General features: G+C 38.8%; 1 long non-coding RNA gene across 1 annotated transcript; it reads right to left on the bottom strand.

Annotated features, from left to right (window-relative positions):
* Window positions 1-12851: 12851 nt before the first annotated feature.
* Window positions 12852-15777, bottom strand: LOC144645232 (uncharacterized). Its single transcript, XR_013569231.1, has 3 exons — window positions 15638-15777; window positions 14171-14269; window positions 12852-13081 (listed from the first exon to the last, which is right to left on the bottom strand). It is a non-coding gene; the product is annotated as an uncharacterized LOC144645232 (long non-coding RNA).
* Between the last annotated feature and the right edge of the window lie 4404 nt (window positions 15778-20181).

Raw genomic sequence — 20181 nt, 5'->3', positions numbered from 1 at the left:
TTTCACCATATTGATGAAATGCCGCTACTATGTAGATTAAGCATTATTTTCTCTCCAGATTCACCAAAAAAGGCCAGTTTGAAACTTGATCTTTTTGGACCTTTGGAGAAAATAGCTAGCTAGCTATAGCTGTCCCCTGGCGCCAAGTTGGCGCATAGGGCCTCCACATGTGCTCTCCATCGATTCCTGTCTTGCGCTGCAGTGCGCACCTCTCTCCAGGACTGCCACCCTGCATTGGACCTCTCCTTTTCTACTGTGCGCCGCCAGGTTGTTTTTGGCCTGCCTCTCTTTCTCTTTCCCTCTGGGGTCCATGTCAGGGCTGTAACACAGTCATTGTCAGGTTGTTGTCTGAGGATGTGTTTTGGGGAAAATGCCATCACCTAAATTCCGCCTAATGCGCACTCCAGGTCCAAACGAATCAAATGTCACATACCAAACACGATTTTTAAATTTTGGATCCTCGTGATGAAGTGACGCCGCCACATAGATTAAGCCTTAATTTCTCTCCAGATACCTACAACGTACGTTTTAGGCCTTTGGGGGTAAACGACATCACGTAGATTCAGCCTAATGCTCACTCCAGCTGGTCTAAACGAATCAAATGTCTTCGCCCACATCCCGAACATGAAAGAAGATTTGTGACCATCTTTATGAAATGCCCCCGCCACGTAGATAAAGCCTAATTTTCTCTCCAGATCCACCAAAAACGGCCACTTTGAAACTTGACACTTACATTTTCGGCCTTTTGAGGAAAATGCTATATCACATAGATTCAGCCTAATGCTCACTTCAGGTCCTAACGAATTAAAAGTCTTCCTCGACATACCGAACGCGAACTGAAATTTTTGACCCTCACGATGAAATGACCCTACCACGTAGAATGAGCCTTATTCTCTCACCAGATCCACCAAACGACGCCAGTTTAATACTTGAAACGTACATTTTGGGCCTTTTGGGGAAAATGCCATCACGTAGATTCAGCGTAATGCTCAGTCCAGGTCAAAACGAATCAAATGTCTTCGCCCACATGCCAAAAGCGATTTGAAGTTTCTTGACGCTCCTGATGAAAAGCCGCCACAACTTAGGTTTGCCTAATTTTCTCTCCAGATCCAACAAAAACTGCCAGTTTGAAACTTGAAACGTGCATTTTGGGCCTTTTGGGGAAAACGAAATCCTCCCTCGATCACTCAAGTATCCTACCTCAAAAACCCGGCTCGAGATCGACGTCCTCGAAGGATTAAGAAGATATATAAAGAGCCCTTCGTTCCTGTCACGGCAACAAATATCCAAATGTTAATAAAAAGTACCTGAATCATCCTTAGCGACATTCTTAGCCTAAAATCGCCGTCTGAGAAAGTTAGCAGTTATAATTTTACTTTTGTTTGTTTTTGTCGCTGTTGTTGCCTCTTTTTTAATGTTTCACAATTCCGCCTTTTAGAAGATTCCGTCATTCCGCGATTTAGGATATTCCGTCATTCCGCGTTTAGAATATTCCGCCATTCCGCCATTAATATTCCGCCGTGCCGTTCCACCGTTCTTCCGTTCGCCATTCCACCGAATAGGGTCACCCCAATTTGGGATAAATTGTTTTGACGTCAACCAATCAGACGCGAGTATTTACGGGAGCAGTATTATTAGAAACCAAAACAAAACAGGCGACCATGACGGAAACAACATGTTCGCATAACTCCATGATTCATACGTGTCGAGAAAATTTGCTTGCAAAATGAAGAAAACATCGTGCACTAAATCTCTAAGCTAAGATTGTTTTATGCCCTAAAACACATCCAGGAACGTCAAGTTCACCTTTTTCCCCGACTAAACGTTCTTGTTCCACAGACATATATGTCAAACTCTCGAAGTCTTCTATCAAGAGTAAGAAGCCTCCACGCCTACCATGAAAAAACTCGTTCGAGAAAGAGGTAGCACTCTCGTCGCAGTCCTTGACTGATGTATGCCTCCATGTCTTCTCTTATAGTTTTACGTCTGATCGTCTGACAGCATAGCATTTCAAACACTGGAAGCCATTTTGTTCCATCTTCAGACTAAATCACAGTTTTCGCTCCTTTATATATATAAAATCGCAGAGCCTTGTGAGCTATGGCGTACGGCCGTAAACAGGATTTTTGATGTTGGTGCGGGGGTATTCTCCCCTTAGAAATTTTGATAAAGTAAATTATTGAAGTCCACATTTCCTGCATTCGGAGAGTTATTTTAACCTTCACTCCCCTATGAGGTGAACCTTTGTGGCGCATGGGGCGGTGCAACCAATGCACCCCCCCCTGCCTACGGCCCTGCAGCAATAGGCCATGGCGGATTTTAATTGACACGCGTTTTACTTTTTACTTTGCTTTTGTTTTAAAAATTATTTGACAAACGCGTTTAATTTTGTTTTCGTTTTAGGACAGAAGAGAGTTTTTATTTTCATTTGCCTTATAGCAATTTTTTAACACCAATTAAGTGGGCGTCCGTGTAAGAACCGACCACTCGATTTTCGGCCCAAAACAGAATTCCTTCAAATTTTCTGTGCAAGACAATTGATCCATATGATAAACAAAAATAGCAATATTTTGGCTTGTAGTGTTATTTGTCTATATTTTTGGCGATGATTGCTGAGAACGGTCAAAAGCCGAAAAATCATCCTGTTTCGAGTCAAATTTAGGCGTCGCGCTCAACGCGCTAAAAAAATACGCTTTAACTCAAATAAAATAAAACTTGTATATTATTTTATTTTATGTCTTGTCTATTAGTTCATGGTTAAACATTTGAAAAATTTGAAAATTATGATTTTTTTTTAAAACACCCAATAAAGAGCCATCGCAAAAATCACGCAAATATGCTGTTGGTTAAAGAGGTTTTTCTCAAAAGTATAACGCGATCTGGAGCTCTGGACACTATCCACGATTACTACTAGGGTTGGTGTACTAGAAACAAGAAAAAAAATTTGGGCACTAAGCTTATCGAATTTTAGGAGTTTTATCAACAAAGCCTATTTTTAACGGTCGTAACGCGCGTCACGCAATTTCTTACTATTGTGTTTCCTATCTTTCCCACATAAAACAGTTGTCCGAGGGAGCTAATATTTTCGAAACTAGCTTTCTGCTCGGAATAAGGCATGGACAATCCTAAATTTATCAAATATCGTCCCAAAAATAAGAATTAAGAAGGATAAATCATGAGCGGCTCCGGTGTGAGTTGTCTTTAGCTTCGAAAAGCGGTTTCCGTGATTCGGTTATCATAAATAGGGAATGAACTACGAAAGAAACCCTTAATAATTTAACATATTTAACACATTTAACAGCTAGAAATTATTATCATTGTATTATTAAAGTGTACGCCAAGAGAAAATGCAACACGAATGAAAATAGGCCAAAGCGAAAAGCGTTTCTCAGAGAATGTTGGTTTCAGTCGGCTTTGATACAAGCGGGAATATCAATGAAAGTTATTTTTAGTAGGTTAATTTCAACCCGTGTGACAAATGCTTGCTGCTAAAACTATTTCTTGTTTTACTTTATATTATTCGTTTTTCAATTTTGTGAATAGGCTACAAACTTTTCCTTTAATATTTTGCACGGTATAAAAAAATTAGTATGGCTGCCTAATCTTGTTAGCCAATCGTGGTTATTCTGGGCAGCCATGCACTTTACTTTATTTTATTTTTATTGTATTGTTTATTTAATTGAATGTATAGGGTGCAAATAGGCCTTTCTCGATTATGCTAGTAAAACTGGCATTTAATGCTACTAGAAATTCTCCAATAAAGCCAAAAAAATGCTAAAATAACTGATTTCTTTAAAAAATGCCACTTGAATTCCAAAGAATGCTTTGTTTTATTTCAGACAAAACGTACAAACTCTTACATTATATGTTCATATCAACAACAAGTGATACTGTAGTGGACTGTAGTGATCGATCAGGCGCGTAGCTGAAGTGTTTGTAAGGGTGTTCGTATTGACAGGAATATTTATTAAGGGGGGTTATTTAATACGAGCGCCGAAGGCGCGAGCCTCTAGGGGGATCTGGGGGCATGTCCCCCCAGAATATTTTGAATCTAGAGGCCCGGAAATGCTATTTTCAGCATTGTGTACGTCAATATTTCAAACTCGATGGAGTGTAAAATAACAGGTATTTTTAGTCATAACAACAATAATTCCGGCGTTTTGTTAACTTGATACATTCATACATACATACCGGCTTAGTACACTAAACGTTTTACAAAAGCTTGATGTGTGCTGCAAAGGTTAAGCCCCTACCCCGGCTCCACCTTCAATGTACTAAAAGCGGCGTCAAATCGTCAATATTCACTAAATACACCATAGTTAGTACTAACTACGAATGCACGTATCACCTGGGTCCCCCGAAATTGTAATCCCCGCATTTTGTTTATTGATACTCCATTTATCAAATCCCGGACGCCTGTTAAGGAAATACTTTTTCAGCAATGGGATTATTTTGACTACATATAATACTAGGGCACTAAGATCCATTCTCCTTACAATTTAATACTTTCCCGATACTTTTAGCGTTTTCGTGCAGGGTAATTTAAAAGCTGCAACTCTCAAAGTTTGTTTTCCATTCCCCCACTATTTGCTAAAAGCTGAAAATCAACAGTTTGTGTTTTCGGTCCTCCATTATTGATCTCCAAAGGGGATTCGTTCGAACCCCTCGAACCCCCCTCCTACGCGCCTGTCGATGTCTTGCTATAGATGATGGAACTAGTCTATCCTGCAAGTTCGTGACCGACGCCATCTTCGCTTATCTTGGCTGAGCAAGAGAAAGAGTTACCCGCTGACCACCCGTACCTTTTTTTTCCGTTGGTGTACACAAACAAGTAACACAACGCACAAACAGTCGACTCGAAACAGACAGAAAACAATCAAATTAAGTAATCAAAATTGTGAAACTTTAGGATTATTTATGATTTTGAGTTCTGAGTGCTGAAATCTGGATCACAGTCATGAATAATGACAGAAAATGCTAGCAATTCTTTTTTAAGAAAAAAACGAAAAAAAATGCTCGTTTTCCCAAAAAATGCCGAAAAAAATGCTAGCATAATCGAGAAAGGCCTAGGTGCAAATAAAGTTGTTGTTGTTGTTGTTACTGCTGAATTTCAAGTTCGCTAAGTGGAGGTGGAGGGGAAATTAAACTTAGGGCCTGTTCACATGGCGGTGGGGGACCCCGGGTAGGTGAAGTACCTCACCTCGGTGAGGTTACCAATCTTTTTATACAATCTCTCTTTTTTCTTGATAGCGTTCGGCATGCGAGGTGGGGTACCCCACCTTGGCGGGTTACCCGGTTAGCCGGGCCCGGTAACCCGCCTAGCTAGGGTGAGTTTTCTCCATGTGAAAGCTTGAGAGTGAGATAACGCGCCTAGCTTGGGTAATTAAATCGAAATTGCGCAAAGCCCGCCAAATAAAATGGCCGCCAACCACTACCAGCGTGGCGAGTTCTTCTGACGACATAAACTCAAACAACTCAAAAACCCTGAAGTTGACAGTGCCCGCGACAAGACATCAAAGCGACGTCTAAACCGAATTAACAGCTACGAAGCGAAAAGTATCTTCGTCGTCAGATCAGAGCTTGAATCGTCCGACCAAATCTGCCAAGAAGACAAACGACAAAACCCAAAAGTCAGGTCGTGGTTTCCGGAACGAGTGGAACTTTTACTTAGGCGTAGATAGATTATTTTTTAGGCGTCTTTTGTCCGCAATCTTTGTTTATGTGCGTACTTTGTGATCACCCTATAGCATTTTAAACCTCACCCCACCACCCCGGGGTTGCTTGTGACGACAAGTTTTTTTCACCACGGGTAAGTGGGGTACCTCACCTACCCGGGGTCCCCCACCGCCATGTGAAAAGTCCGCCAAAAAAATGGAGCTGAATTTTAAACAAATTCATAAAATACCGAGTGATACTGGTCTTATTTCAAACGAAAAGACACTACTAAAGGTTTCCTTACATTTTCGGAAAACAATTTAGGCTCTTACTTCGTGTAGAAGACACAATTCACCTATAACAATAGAGAACAAAAGGACAAAAGAACGAGGAATATAATAAAAACAAAAGGTTTGCGATGCAGTATTCTATTGTGACGTGTTCTGTGCTTCTACACGAAGAAGGAGCCGCAATTTAGGGCAAACAATGGCTTTATGCAAAGGAGTATTTTACATGAAGTTTTCTTGCTTCTCTCGAGAAAGAACTTTCTCAATATGACCGAAAAAATATGAACCTGAAAAGCACGCAAATTATATATTCTAAGGTATAGCAGGCGGGGGAAAACATGAGACGGCAATTGGGGGAACACGCGTCAACGTAGGCAAGATCGGGAAAGTGTGCAACTGGCCGTAACAAGTACGGAAAATCTCAGAAAACCAAAATCTACTTAAACGGACTTTTGGGTGTTTTTAATTTGAAGGACTAATCTATATATACGCTCCCAGTGTCCTAATGCAACAACGACTAAAACACTTTGAAACTTGTTATTCCATGAAAGCGAGAACAACATTACATAAAAATTTTGTACCTTAAACTTTTGTACCAAGTTTGGGGGGAGTGGCGTGCTGTGGCTTAAGGGTTAGTGCGCTGGACTTCTGATTGAGCGATCTGGTTTTGAGTTCTGACCGGAAAACTGCGTTGTGTTCTTAACTTGGGCAAGACACTTTACTCTCCTAGTCCCTCTCTCCACCCAGGCGTACAAATGCTGGGATGGTTGCTTTTTTAGTTGCTACATGCTGCAGTAAATGTGATAGGCTCATTCCTGATAGGCCACTAGTCACGAATGCAGACTACCTACTTGCCATTAAAATATAGTAAGTAATTGACTCAAAGTTGCAAGTTTTATGTATTTATTATCGTTTACAACTGCATATTTAACGGTTAGCAGAATGCTATATAACATTTAACAGCTACATATCTTTCAGCCCGTTTACAGGATCAACCATTTTTCATCAGATTAGCCGGTGCGAGGAAGGCACCTTTCGGAGCGACACTCGAGGTGATCTTGACAACGCTTTTGACAATCCTGTTTGAAAATAAACATAAACATGATAAGGACAATGGTGGGTGAAAGCACTTCTGTTTTGTTTCATGATACAAGCGATCTAGTTTGGCCTTTGATTGATTCCTTTATTTAAATAAAAATAATTAAAAGTAATTTATCTTTATTTAGACCGGTGAAGATTAAAGCTATAAGCTTGTGGGACCGTGTATTCCTGATCGAATTGGAAATTGGAAGTGTTGGTTTTTGTGGAGGGAGGAAAACCGGAGAACCCGGAGAAAAACCCTCGGAGCGAGGACGAGAACCAACAACAAACTCACCGGGCCGGAATCGAACCCAGGTCACATTGGTGGGAGGCGAGCGCTCTCACTACTTCGCCATCCCTGCTCCCCCAGGGATGGCGCATTACTAACGTAAGTTCTGCATGCCAAAGTGGTGACAGTGATCACCAGCCTGAGGCTACCAAAATTAAACACACGTCGAGTGCTTGCTTCTTGCAGGAAATACAAGAGATATTAGAGCAGTTTTCAATTGAGTGCCGTAAAACCAAAACCAAGATAATTTCTCTGGCCAATCACAAAGAATAGAGACAATCCGGTGAGCCAATCAAAACTCGAAGCAAATACATGCCGCAAGCACGAAGCGCGGGAAAACGTACGCGAGCGAGTCACGATTGGATTTGGTTTTAGTTCTGATTGGCTAAGAAAGTGGCGCGAGATTTTTAAACCAATTACTAAGCGTGGTAATGCACAACCAAAGCAAACGCGAATTACTTTCTACACTCAAATGAAAACCGCTCTAAAACTGCCGGATCCTTCGGATGGTCATTTACCCTCTAAAACTACTAAAGGGGCCCCAGACCCTTAATTAAAGCTGTTGATATCTTTCGGAAATTACTTACAGACTTTGGATCGCAACGCCGAAACAGTCCTCTTTTAGAAATACAGAGCGCCAAAGGCCCGCCGACCTTGAAACAGCATTCTCTTTGACCACAGTCAGCATCGGTCTTACACTGAAAATCAAATATTAAGTGTAATACTCCATAATTTTCGAGCTTTTTTAAAAGTTCGCGGACACCGTACCTCACCGATTTCGCTGAAATTTGGCATGCAGTCTTGTCTTAGGGTCCTAACTACCAAATGGATATTAAAAAGTTTCAATTCTTTTTATTTTGGAAAATATCGAGAAGGCCGATTTGAAGCGTCTGTGACGGCCCGCCAACATGGCGGATCGAAGGTGTTCTTGTTAGTTCGACACTGAACCTGCCGTCACAGTTTCTCGATCATACTTGGCATAGTTATAAAGAACTATCTTTCTTCTTTCTATATATCAAAATAGATTTGGCAAATGTTGAGTTTGGATGATCAACGGCTAAGAAGTTCGAAGGTATGTTAACGATGTTTTGAACAGTCTCAAATTTACTACAAAATGAAAGGCTTATAACTCCATTGTTATCTCGATTTAGAACAAGCCATTTACCATGAACAAAGCCTGTTCATTGGTGAATTGATTCCATTAATAAAAAAATTGGGGAAATGTAACCGTTAAGAATAAAAAATTATGGAACCTCTAGTAAATTGGCCATTTCAGCGCCAATTCAGCGGATCAGCTCATTTAACAGCAAATAATCGGGAGAAACATGAAAGGGTTACAGTCGTTTATAATAAGCAGTTTTCAGGTATTCTTTGCATATCTTAAACAAATACATAATCTTTGCCAAAGATATGGCGATTTTTGAGCGTACGATCGTTTCTCCAAATTTTTATGTCGGCAACTTTATTTTATTTGTTGTCAAGATTATACGCTGTTGTTATTCAATATTCGTTTCACAAGAACTTCTGTTGCTCGCATTTCCCAAATCACTGTTTAAGAAATTGCCCATTCCGTAACAGGGTCATTCTTACTTTTTCTTTAAAAATTACTAGGAAAGCATGAATGTCATAGAACGGTTTTATACTAGTAAAAATACCTGTCAGACAAAAATTCAACTGTTTGTGTTATCTGGCTGTTTTCACAAATATGCAAATTTAGGAGTTCTTAAAGACATTTAAAGTGCCTATCTTTAACTATTTCACGCTTAAAGATTCCTCTAAATCTTTTCGCCTACCTTTAGGACAAACGAAGTTTTGTGTCTCCAAGCAGAATGCTCGTTATCAGCAATGAAAGTCGAAGAGATACAGAAGCTCGAGTAAAATTCTAACTGCTGTGAAATGAACATCGTTTGAGCTTGACGTGTATTTATAGATTGCTCATTTAACAGCAAATAATCGGGAGAAACATGAAAGGGTTACAGTCGTTTATAATAAGCAGTTTTCAGGTATTCTTTGCTTATCTTAAACAGATACGTGATCTTTGCCAAAGATATGGCGAATTTTGAGCGTACGATCGTTTCTCCAAATTTTTATGTCGGCAACTTTATTTTATTTGTTGTCGAGATTATACGCTGTTGTTATTCAAGTATTCGTTTCACAAGAACTTCTGTTGCTCGCATTTCCCAAATCACTGTTTAAGAAATTGCCCATTCCGTAACAGGGTCATTCTTACTTTTTCTTTAAAAATTACTAGGAAAGCAAGAATGCCATAGAACGGTTTTATACTAGTGAAAATACCTGTCAGACATAACTTCAACTGTTTGTGTTATCTGGCTGTTTTCACAAATATGCAAATTTAGGAATTCTTAAAGTGCCTATCTTTAACTGTTTCACGCTTAAAGATTCCTCTAAATCTTTTCGCCTACCTTTTGGCCAAACGAAGTTTTGTGTCTCCAGGCAGAATGCTCGTTATCAGCAATGAAAGTCGAAGAGATACAGAAGCTCGAGTAAATGAGTGTCTATGAGTGTCTCGAGTAAATGAGTGTCTATTAAACATTACATTACAATTCTAACTGCTGTGAAATGAACATCGTTTGAGCTTGACGTGTATTTATCGATTGCGCTCGAGCTCCGTTAATTAAGTTTATTCATTTGGCGATCAGATAAAATCAATGAATGATCAGAGTTATTAAAGTCCATTTCTAAGCACGAGAGACACGGAAGTTTGTTTCAGAAGCATTTATGCATAGAAATACCGGTTTATTTTTGAGAGGTAAATCTGCATTTATAATAGCTGGGAGTTTGGGGTGTTTTTTGGTGTTGTTTTTTTTTTTTTTGAGGGGCTCGGGGGGGAGGGGAGGGGGGTGTGGAAGTGGTGCCTTGGTATCCTCTTTTGTTCTTTTACACAGTGGCCTGAATTTGGAACCGTTCGGGGAATGGATTATCAATTACTCTTCGTTATGCCATGTCACCCCTTAATGTGGGAGCGCCGCGCCTCAATTCACGATAAAAAAATTTATGGCCGCCCGGTCCATTTATGTAGTTCTCCTCCAGGTCTCTCAATAGGCAGGTTACGAGCCTAGTGGCCCATCCGGCCGGAGCTCATACCGGTTTCCGCAACGTGAAGCGACAACGAGTATTTTTTACTCCACCCGGATGGGATGCTATTCCATCGCAGGGTTACCTCCCTTCCCGAAAAGCTAAAGATTGACTGGCAATCATTTTTTAACCTGGGTAAGGAAAGGGACTCTGGGAGTTGAGAGGCTTTCCAAAGAACTTAACGCATTGTCCCCCAAAAGCTCTATCCAGGACTGTTTGGTCCAGAGTCCAGCGCAGTGACCATTGTTAGGCCATCACGCTCCCCAACCGTGAAAGAAAGTGCAAAAATCTGCTTGTATAAGCCCTGGGGTTGTACAGTTTGGTACAAAATGTGGGCTTTTAAATGTGTTTATTCATTTGGCGATCAGATAAAAATCAATGAATGATCAGAGTTATTAAAGTCCATTTCTAAGCACGAGAGACACGGAAGTTTGTTTCAGAAGCATTTATGCATAGAAATACCGGTTTATTATTGACTGACGCGGTTTAAAAAATACTCGGCTTCTAGCGGTAAATCTGCATTTATAATAGCTGGGAGTTTTTTTTTTTTGGTGTTGTTGTAGGAAGGCGGGGGGAGGGGGTGGAAGTGGTGCCTCCGAATCCTCTTTAGATCTCTGACACAGTGGTCTGAATGTTGAACAAAAGAGCTCATCTGTTAATAAGCATAATGCGAGCTGATTTTGAAATGAACATGACTTTACGTTTGTGTCATCAGTAATTATCGTGTTCGAAGAAGGCGTGGCTTACTCGCGGCAAGAACAACATGACAGTGAAGCTAACACGTTTTCCTCATTGATTTGAAATGAATTTCGAATCAATTCTTTTTTGGGGAAAGTTAAAAGATACAAATGTTTTTCGTCCAGATTTTTACAAAAAAAAGCAGGTGAGAACTTGGCTGTTTTTGTTATCTCGGACTTTTTTTTATTAAAGTCGAACCTCTCGAGCTCCATGGCCATAAGGACACCTCTCGTGATGCGTCATGACTTACATCACGTATGTCCTTATCGCCGACCTAGCTAGGTGAAGAAAGGGACTACCGTAATTACTCGAATAAGCGCCGCGGCGCTTATTAAATTTTTCACGCCTCCAGTGCGGCGCTTATTCGAGGGCGGCGCTTATTAAAAAGTTTGACGCCACAAAGAATCTAATCCTTTACATTTATTAAAATAGGGTCCCCTGATTGCCAAAAGTCAAAGTCATCGGTGAAAGCTTGGATTTTAGTTTTAACTGTAACATTAGTTTTAGTCGGCCTTTTCTGTTCTTCTCATTGTTAAATAGTTCGCGCTCAGAGTATCAGGAGATTGTAGAAACAGGTTTATTGCGTGTTTTTCTAATTCAATTCATCAAATGGTGCTCGTTTAGGTATGCTTTTCAAAACGTCTTCTGATGTGAAACGAGTTGTACAAGGGAAATAAATTGAAGTGGTAAAAGCTCGGTGGACCCTCGGCGCGCCTTTTTGCGGGGCTTTGGATTGATTTGGTTAAAAAGCTTGATTAGTTGACTCTTCAGTCTTTGCCTCGCTTCACAGACATTAACCCACTTTGAATTGTTAATTTCTAGAACGAAATACTTCTAAAAGGCTTTGCAACTGTTTGGAAATCACGGCATTCCAATCATGATCACCTTTGGGAGGCTTCAGGAGAGTTGAAGTCTTTAAAGATCACTGGCTTTTTATCACTTTCCAGTTGAACACTTGAAGAATAAGCGAATGTCACGAATAGATGAAATTATGCAAGTTCTTGAGCTCTCATTTTACTGTTCATCTTAGGGACTAACTGTAGGTTGTTTTTTTAATCCGCATTCAAGTTTATTTAATATAAAATGTCGACTATTAATTATTTTTTTTAGTTTAAATTGGGTAACAATGAGTGGAGAGGGACAACATATCGGCTTGGAAAAAAAGAGTTACATCTTTTTGTTGGGTAATGAGACAAAATGCGACAATTATGATAGGTTAACATTAATTTGGAGAAATATTGGGATTTATTTCGAGCTACGTAACGGGCGCTCAGTGCTAACGAATGTTCTCAATATGTTTTGAAAAAGCAAATTAGGAAAATGTTTTACAGCAAAAAAATGAAATTATGCAAAAAAAGCGTTTCCTGCGATATTTCCAAGTTTAGCTTTTTCCTGCTTGAAGCTACTTGCTGTCCGCGCCGCTAGAAAAATATCTAACGTTTGGCAACGTGCGGCAAGATCGGGAACGTGTACAAGCGCAGGAACATGAATTTACATTTGGAAAACCAGAAACGATCATGATTTACCTTCAGGTGTATACACTCCAAGAGAAAAGATCAATTAAAAACCATTTTGCAATGAAATTTCCAAGATTGATGCGTGGCGAGAAAAAATGCTCGCAAAATGCATTTCTACTATGAACGATCTTTTTTCAAGACAAAAAACAAAAACTGTTTTTATGTATTTTTTAATTTACATAACTCAGTGCTTATTAGACGGTTAACATAATGTCAGCCAACATAACAACTACAAATGCCAGTGTTCTTTTACAAGTTAATTACTATTATTTTCATCGCGAAAAGTGTCCAGTAGTCGTCGTCCACATAGATCCAAGCTCGTCGATCTGTCTCTTAGGAGACTAACGATCACCGCAACGGTAACTCCCGTACTTTGTTTTTTTACACACCAAAGGCCATTGACAACGTTGAACGCAGCGCTGTTGAAATTGAAAATATATAAACAAAGTAAGGCAATTGTTTATTCCCGTTTGGTTTGAAGAGTAAAGTAAATTGTCAGATCTTTAATTTTCAGATGGTCGCTGTTTGTGGAATATTAAAGAAGGATTCTATAAAGGTTATTGCAATGTTGGGCTGGTGGTAATAATACAGAAGAACCTCGGTAACTCGAACTTTGGAGGGAAACGAAAAACACAGTTTGAGTTATCAAAGTCGATTGAATACTCAATTTGTCATGCTAAGGTATCACGGAAGGAAAATTGACGTTTTCGTTCCAAGTCAAATTATGTGCAAACAATCAATGGTAACCCCAATAAAGTATATATCTTATGAAAGCTTATTAAATAAAGATTGAAATTTTGAATTTAGTTTTGATCATTTAGACCATAAAAAGCAACGTCAGCATTTTGTTTGCAATTATGATGTTGCACAACTTTCGGTTTATTTGAGAACACATTTACATGGAGCCAAAACTTTTATGTGGAATTTGATCTACATATATTGGTCTAAAAAATGGTTTTTCAGGTTTTTCTTTTCTTGCTCCATTATTTTTTATGAACTGGTCTTAAACTTTAAAATGGCGTTTCTAGGGCTTCTATAGGATTAAAAATTCATAAACATCATAACTGCAAACAAAATGCTGACATTGCTTATTATAGTCTATATGATGTAAACAAAATCCACAATTACAATCTTTATTCAATAAGCTTTCAGAAAATATATACTTTATTGGGATTACCATTGATGGTTCGCACACAATTAAAATCCATTTACACGACAATCTTGAAGAGCTGATAGGATAATCCAATGGGCATCCGTGGCGAGTTGCAAGAACCAGAATTCGAGTTGTCTGGGTAAATTTTGATTAAGGGAATCGAAAATTAGTTCGAGTTAGCGGGAATTCGAGTTATTTCGAGTTCGAGTCAACCGAGTAAAAATGACTAAAAAGTGGGGTCAAATCCACGGGAAATTGGACCAAGTTCTAGTTAGCTTGGGTGTTCGCGTAACCGAGTTAGAGTTACCGGGGTTCTACTGTTGCTTAAGTTTGGAGAAATACTTAGATTACTTACAGAACGTGGATGACAGGTTTGCCCCCATGCTTTTTTAGTCCGGCAAAAGTTGCTCGTGTCACAGCATTGTCGGAACCAACAGTCACCATCCCAAGTACACTGGAACACAAATGATAAGAAGAACCGTTTAAGGCTTCATTATTTTGAAACGTTACTCGAGATATCTCAGACGTTTTTGAAAATCTAAAAAAACATTAACGGGTCTTTTTTTCAATATTTTGCCATATGGCAAAATGTGTATCTTTTACTAAAAGCCAAATATCGTAAGATTACGATAATAAACTCCAACTCCATTGAAATTCCCTCATTCAACACCCCCCCCCCCCCCAAAAAAAAAGCCCCACTAAATCTCAGACACAAGAAAGCCCTGCCTAATACAGGCATATAGGTTGTATTCAGTTATAGCTCTTAAAGGAAGAGAAAACTTTTCCGGTTATAGGCCCTTGTTGTAGAGCTTGTCATGTCAGAATGCTCAGAGCGACTAAAGGACTTGTTTTAGGTTTCATGTCGTTGTGTAAAGAGAGTTTCACTGCGTACGTGATATTCTTACTACGTGCACGAAACATTTTAGCCACAGTATGATCAGTATCCTGTCCAAACAGAATACCAAACAGTTTTGAAACGCAAATTTATATCTGAAAGTAAGTCGCTCTATGTCTAAGCCCCCCACGAAAATAAGCCCACCTGAAAGGTGACCATTTACTGTGATGTTACAAGCTCTTAAAAATTTATAACTGCTGATACACTGTAATGCGAATTTGTGTCCAATTTTTCAGCTAGAACAGCGCACCAGATTAATATATAATCAAAAACTGCTATAAGTTAATGACGTCTGAGAGAGTAAAAATGTGAAACCTAAACTTTGAAATGTGCTATGTGAATGATATTCTCATAAATATTTCGTTTATTGTCGTCTTTACTCGCCGCAGTTCATGCATACTCATTAATAAATACATATATAATGATTTCATGGGTACTGCACGACCTTAAGAGAATTGTTAATGGGGTTCCTTTTGAGAGACATTCGATATAACGTCCGTGGTATATCTTCGGTAGTTTTCCGGAAATCTATGAATTATCTTATCGGTGGTCTTAAAAGAAAGTATATTTATTACCTTTCACTCGAAAATAAAGCTCATTTTCTTAACATTCTAGCCACCAAAAGATAAACTGATCTAGATAATCGTGGCATTTTAGTAAAGTCGTCAACAATCGAAAGTGTATCGTCAGTCAGACAATTAACTGCTCTATAGGTTTTTTTATTAAAAAGCTGGTTTTTAACATTGAAATGTTCGGCTGTACCTTGTTTTAAGTCTTATAACACAACTGTGAGTGTCGCGGTAGTAAATTCAAGTAAAGCCTCGAAAAGCTTGAAGAGATATCACAAAACGGTATGGACATATATAGCCCTATCCTTTCAGCTAATTGCCTTTTTATAGTTGATTGTTTCAAAGAGAAATCTCTTACCCTTTTAGGACGGCGTTTCTCGTTTCCTTGCTCCTCCTCAAAAACTTTCTTTTCCGAAAACGATTCGACCACGAAGGCGAACGCCAGGCAAAGCACCAAAAACAGCGCGAATTTCATGTTGCTCTCTTTACTACACGAATACTGACTGTGGATTACGAGATCGTGGAAGATTTTTTGTTGTATCACAATTAAAGCTGAGCTAACATAAAACGCTAAAACAAAGTCAACAAAAGATTCGGTGGCGCCAGAAAACAAGGTGGAAAACAAAGGAGCGTGGATTCCAACTCAAACAGTGTCAAACTAGCATACTTAGCACAGCAAACTGTAAAGCTATAATGATGAAAACAAATATAATTAAAGTGATTGCGTGATCGTAGAACCATTTTTCTTCAATCAAAATCAAAGGGGAGCTATCACAAAATGCTAAACCAAAATCAACAAAATATCGAGTTGCGCCGATAAACAAGGTGAGACAACAGAGGAACGTCAATACCCAGTTATTAGACAGTGTCAAACTCACTTAATTTTGGGATAGTTAACACAGCAAACTAGTTAAAACTATAATGATGCAAGCAAATATAATTAAAGCAGTCTAAGATTAATGTTGATTAATGTTGACTTTAGATAAAGAGAATCATTATTAAAATAATAAAGAAGCTATCTACTTCAAATCGATTCAGAGCTTATTTTATTAATTTCCTTTTTCTCCAACGCCCTCAATTTCTCTTCCTAATTGTCTCTTGGTCAATCAAATATTTTTTGGTTTGATAAGAACACCTTTCAGTTGTTGATTATCAACCAAACATTTTGTTAATGCATTCAAACACTTTAATATGTAAAATAAATAGCTGGGGCAGCTGGGCGATTTGGCTAACACGCGGTTAAAACGAACGGACGTGCTTGGTGTCAGACGCTTGGACTCCTCTGTACTAAATAGTCAGATTAAAATACTGTTATTGTTTATGTTTTTGTTGAATACCGAAATCTTTAATATCTCTCTACAGCAAAAGGATGCGGCCTAAAAAATAGTAAATATTGGGACAATTTTGTTCGTGTGTTTGTGTTTAAGTAAGTATGGCGATGGCATACTTAGATAAACATCTTAAATTAGAAGCACATTATTGTTTCCAATCTTTGTTTGGTTTATCAAGTCACGAATCAAAGAAGCCACTTGCACGTTTCAAGTCCTAAAGAGAAAATAAATGATTAAAAAAATAACTCCTTGCGACTTTTCGTTCTTTAAGTTCGTTTCTGATAGTAAATGAATGGCTTGCACAAAGAGACCCTTTGTACAACGAAACTCACTCATTAGACCATTTGATTCGTTTCTTATTTAGATTTGTACCTTTGTTTTACTTGGCATTTGTATAAACGCGGAATATGTTTCCTATCCCTGATGAAACCGTGGATCAGCGAAAGCTTGGATTTATGAACTGATACCATATTTATTCGATTAAGCGCCAACCTCAAATAAGCACCCACCCTGTAAGTAGGAAAAGTTAATATTAGGGGCCTTTTATTACTGTACATATATGGAAAATTAAATGATCCTAGTGAAAGGATCATCCTAGTACTAGGATCATCCGAGCGCATATGTTTTCAGCTTTCAGTTTACATGTGAATGATTGCATTTGGCCCCAACGCTAGGATGATCCTAGTGCTAGGATCATCCTATCTGAGATGAGGGATGATCCTAGCACTAGGATCATCCTAGCGTTGGGGCCAAATGCAATCATTCACATGTAAACTGAAAGCTGAAAACACATGGCGCTCGGATGATCCCAGTACTAGGATGATCCTTTCACTAGGATCATTTTATTTTACATGAAAGGAGGATGATCCTAGTGCTAGGATCCTCAGACTTTCAATAAAGTCCTTCGTCTTTATTGTGAGGCGCCGGGTGACAATGAAATTGAAATTGACTAAGTACTACTAAGAGACTTCCCGAAGACCGAGTTTAGTTGTATTTTAAAGAAACTTTCACTGAACAGTTAAAATTCTGCTTTGCTACATCTTCGCGTGGTCCTTCAGCGCGCCTCTTGGAGGCAGTTTCAAAATTATCACAGGCTAAATAAATTAAAGTACCGTAAATGATCGATCAAGTGCCGCGGCTCTTCAGTATTTAACTTGTTAAAGGTTCAGCGCTTATTCGAGAGCGGCGCTTAATCGAGAGTGGCGCTTATTTCAACTAGCTCCGGTAAAACACTGAGGGAAACATAGAGAGAATTAAATAACGCACGCACTAGGTATGCACTATTTAATATAAAACCATTTCGAATGGAATAAAAGAGGTAACATGAACACAGTTTCTCAGTGTCTTTGTGAAAGTATTGCAGTTCAAATACAAGAGGTAATTAACATAAACACAGTTTACAGTCTCTCTGCAAATAAACAAATCAGCGCCGCGACGCTTATTCGAGAGATTTTGTCGACCTGACGCCATTTTGTGTGTGGTTTGATGGGCCGCGCATAACAAGAAAAGCAAAACTCGCACTTTGGAAGCATTTTCTACGCTTCACTGGGGCACTCGGAACTAAATAGACAACGATCTCTTAGTTCCTTGCCCCCTGGTGGGGGATAGGGCCGGAAATGGACAACGATAGGAAAGAGAAATTACCGGAGATTACGGTACTGGAAATTCTGTAGCGATTTGACCAATTTCACGGAAGATATTTCGCTTCGAGTGAGATGCTGTCGAAAATAGTTTCCAGCCTTGGGAATATTTAATAAAGTACACGTGTTCAAAATTTCGCCGAGCAATAACTCGTCCAAATCGCTTCAAATTGGCTCGAGGAGCTGGCAAACAAGAAAGAACACGAAACTGCAACAGTGTAAGTCAATGTTATTCATAAAATGTTCGAATTTTTGTATCGTAAAAGAAAGCTGTTTCATCCCCATACAAATCCTTATAAATTGAGTCTTAGAGTACTGTGGCTCTTATCGTTAGCTTGGGCTGCCTGTGGTAGTATTAAATATAAAAAACCGTTGTCTTGCGTTTTTGTTCAAGGTCGATATTTTTATTTTTCTACAGCAAAAGAAGGAGGACTAAGAAGTAGTAATTTAGATACCTCGAAATGTTAGGGAAAGTTGGGTGCGTGTGTTTGTGTTTGACTAATTAACGTGGTGATGGCATACTTAACTCGACACCTTTGAAAGCACATTATTGACTTTATTGTTCCCCCAGTTTTTGTTTGGCTTTAGTCACGGAACGAAGAAGTATTTTGCCCGTTTTAAACCCTTTTTCATTTGTTGTGTTCGTTATATATTAAATGGTTTTCACATAATCACACGGCCCAGTAAATCAACGTTTTTTTTATTTTTGTACCTTATCGTTTTTATACATTTACAGACATTCCGTATTCAGTCTTACGCTTTTCACACAATTTAAATTTACATTTGTATAAGGGCAACGGGGAATATTTTTACTATCCCTCAGGCTGGTGAAGCCGTGGATCGGCGAAAGCTTGGATTTTAGCTTTAATTTTAACAGGAGTTTAAGGCGATCTTACCTTTACTTCTCATTGTTAAATAGTTCGCGCCTAGAGTTTCAGGAAGGAGGGCGATCATTTAGCGTGAGAGCAACTAGACTTTGGAACACTCTTCCCAATTTCTTAAAGAAAAGTGAGAGTCTACATTGTTTTAAAAATGGCCTAATTGATTTTTACGCATCTAGCCTTAAGGACATTCATCATTTTACAGTTTTTTAATTCTTAATCCCTATTTTTAGAAATTTCTGTATTTTAATTCAAATTTTAAATTGTATATATTATGTAGTTGTAATTTGTAATCCGAGTATATATTATGTAGTTGTAATTTGTAATCCGAGGGCCGCTTGTTTGTCAGTAGTTTTTACTGTTTGCCGTTACCCTCTTTTAATAAAGTTGATTGATTGATTGAGTTACAGGTTTATTGGGTGCTTGTCTAACTCAATTCTCCAATTGTGCTCGTTTAGGAATGCTTTTCAAACCGTCTTCTGTTGTAAAAAGTGATTTACAGGGAAAAGAAAAAGTGGTACAAGGGAAACGGTCCCTTTTAGCGCGCCTTTTTGCCGGGCTTTGAATTCGTTTGGTTAGGACGCTGTTTGAAAAATTCTATCAGGCTAAATTAATTCAAGTATAATTATTTCAAAGCTTAGTTTGCTGTAGTGACTTTTCATTGCCTCGCTCCAGGCATTAACCCACTTTCAATTGTGAATTTTTCGTTCGAAATTGAATTCTTCCAAAAAGCGTTGCAATTGTTTGGAAATAATCCAATCATGATCATCTTTGAGAGGCTTCAGGAAAATATTTTGAAGAAAAAACTGACATTATGCGAAAAAGCGTTTCCCACGACATTTCCAAGTTTGACTTTCTTTTTGCTTGAAGCTACTTGCGTGAATTAAAATCCGCGCCGCCGGAAAAAATTAAACGGAAGACAACATAACAGAAAGAACATCTAACGTCTAGCAACGCGGCACGATCGGGAACGTGTACAAGCGCAGGAATATAAATTTACATTTGGAAAATTAAACCAGAAACGATCATAATTTACGTTCAGGTGTATAC

This window comes from Oculina patagonica, chromosome 3, assembly GCF_052425735.1.
Source record: "Oculina patagonica isolate OP01 chromosome 3, crgOcupat, whole genome shotgun sequence".
Classification (NCBI taxonomy): domain Eukaryota; kingdom Metazoa; phylum Cnidaria; class Anthozoa; order Scleractinia; family Oculinidae; genus Oculina; species Oculina patagonica.
This window is presented reverse-complemented; position numbering and strand designations above follow the sequence as displayed.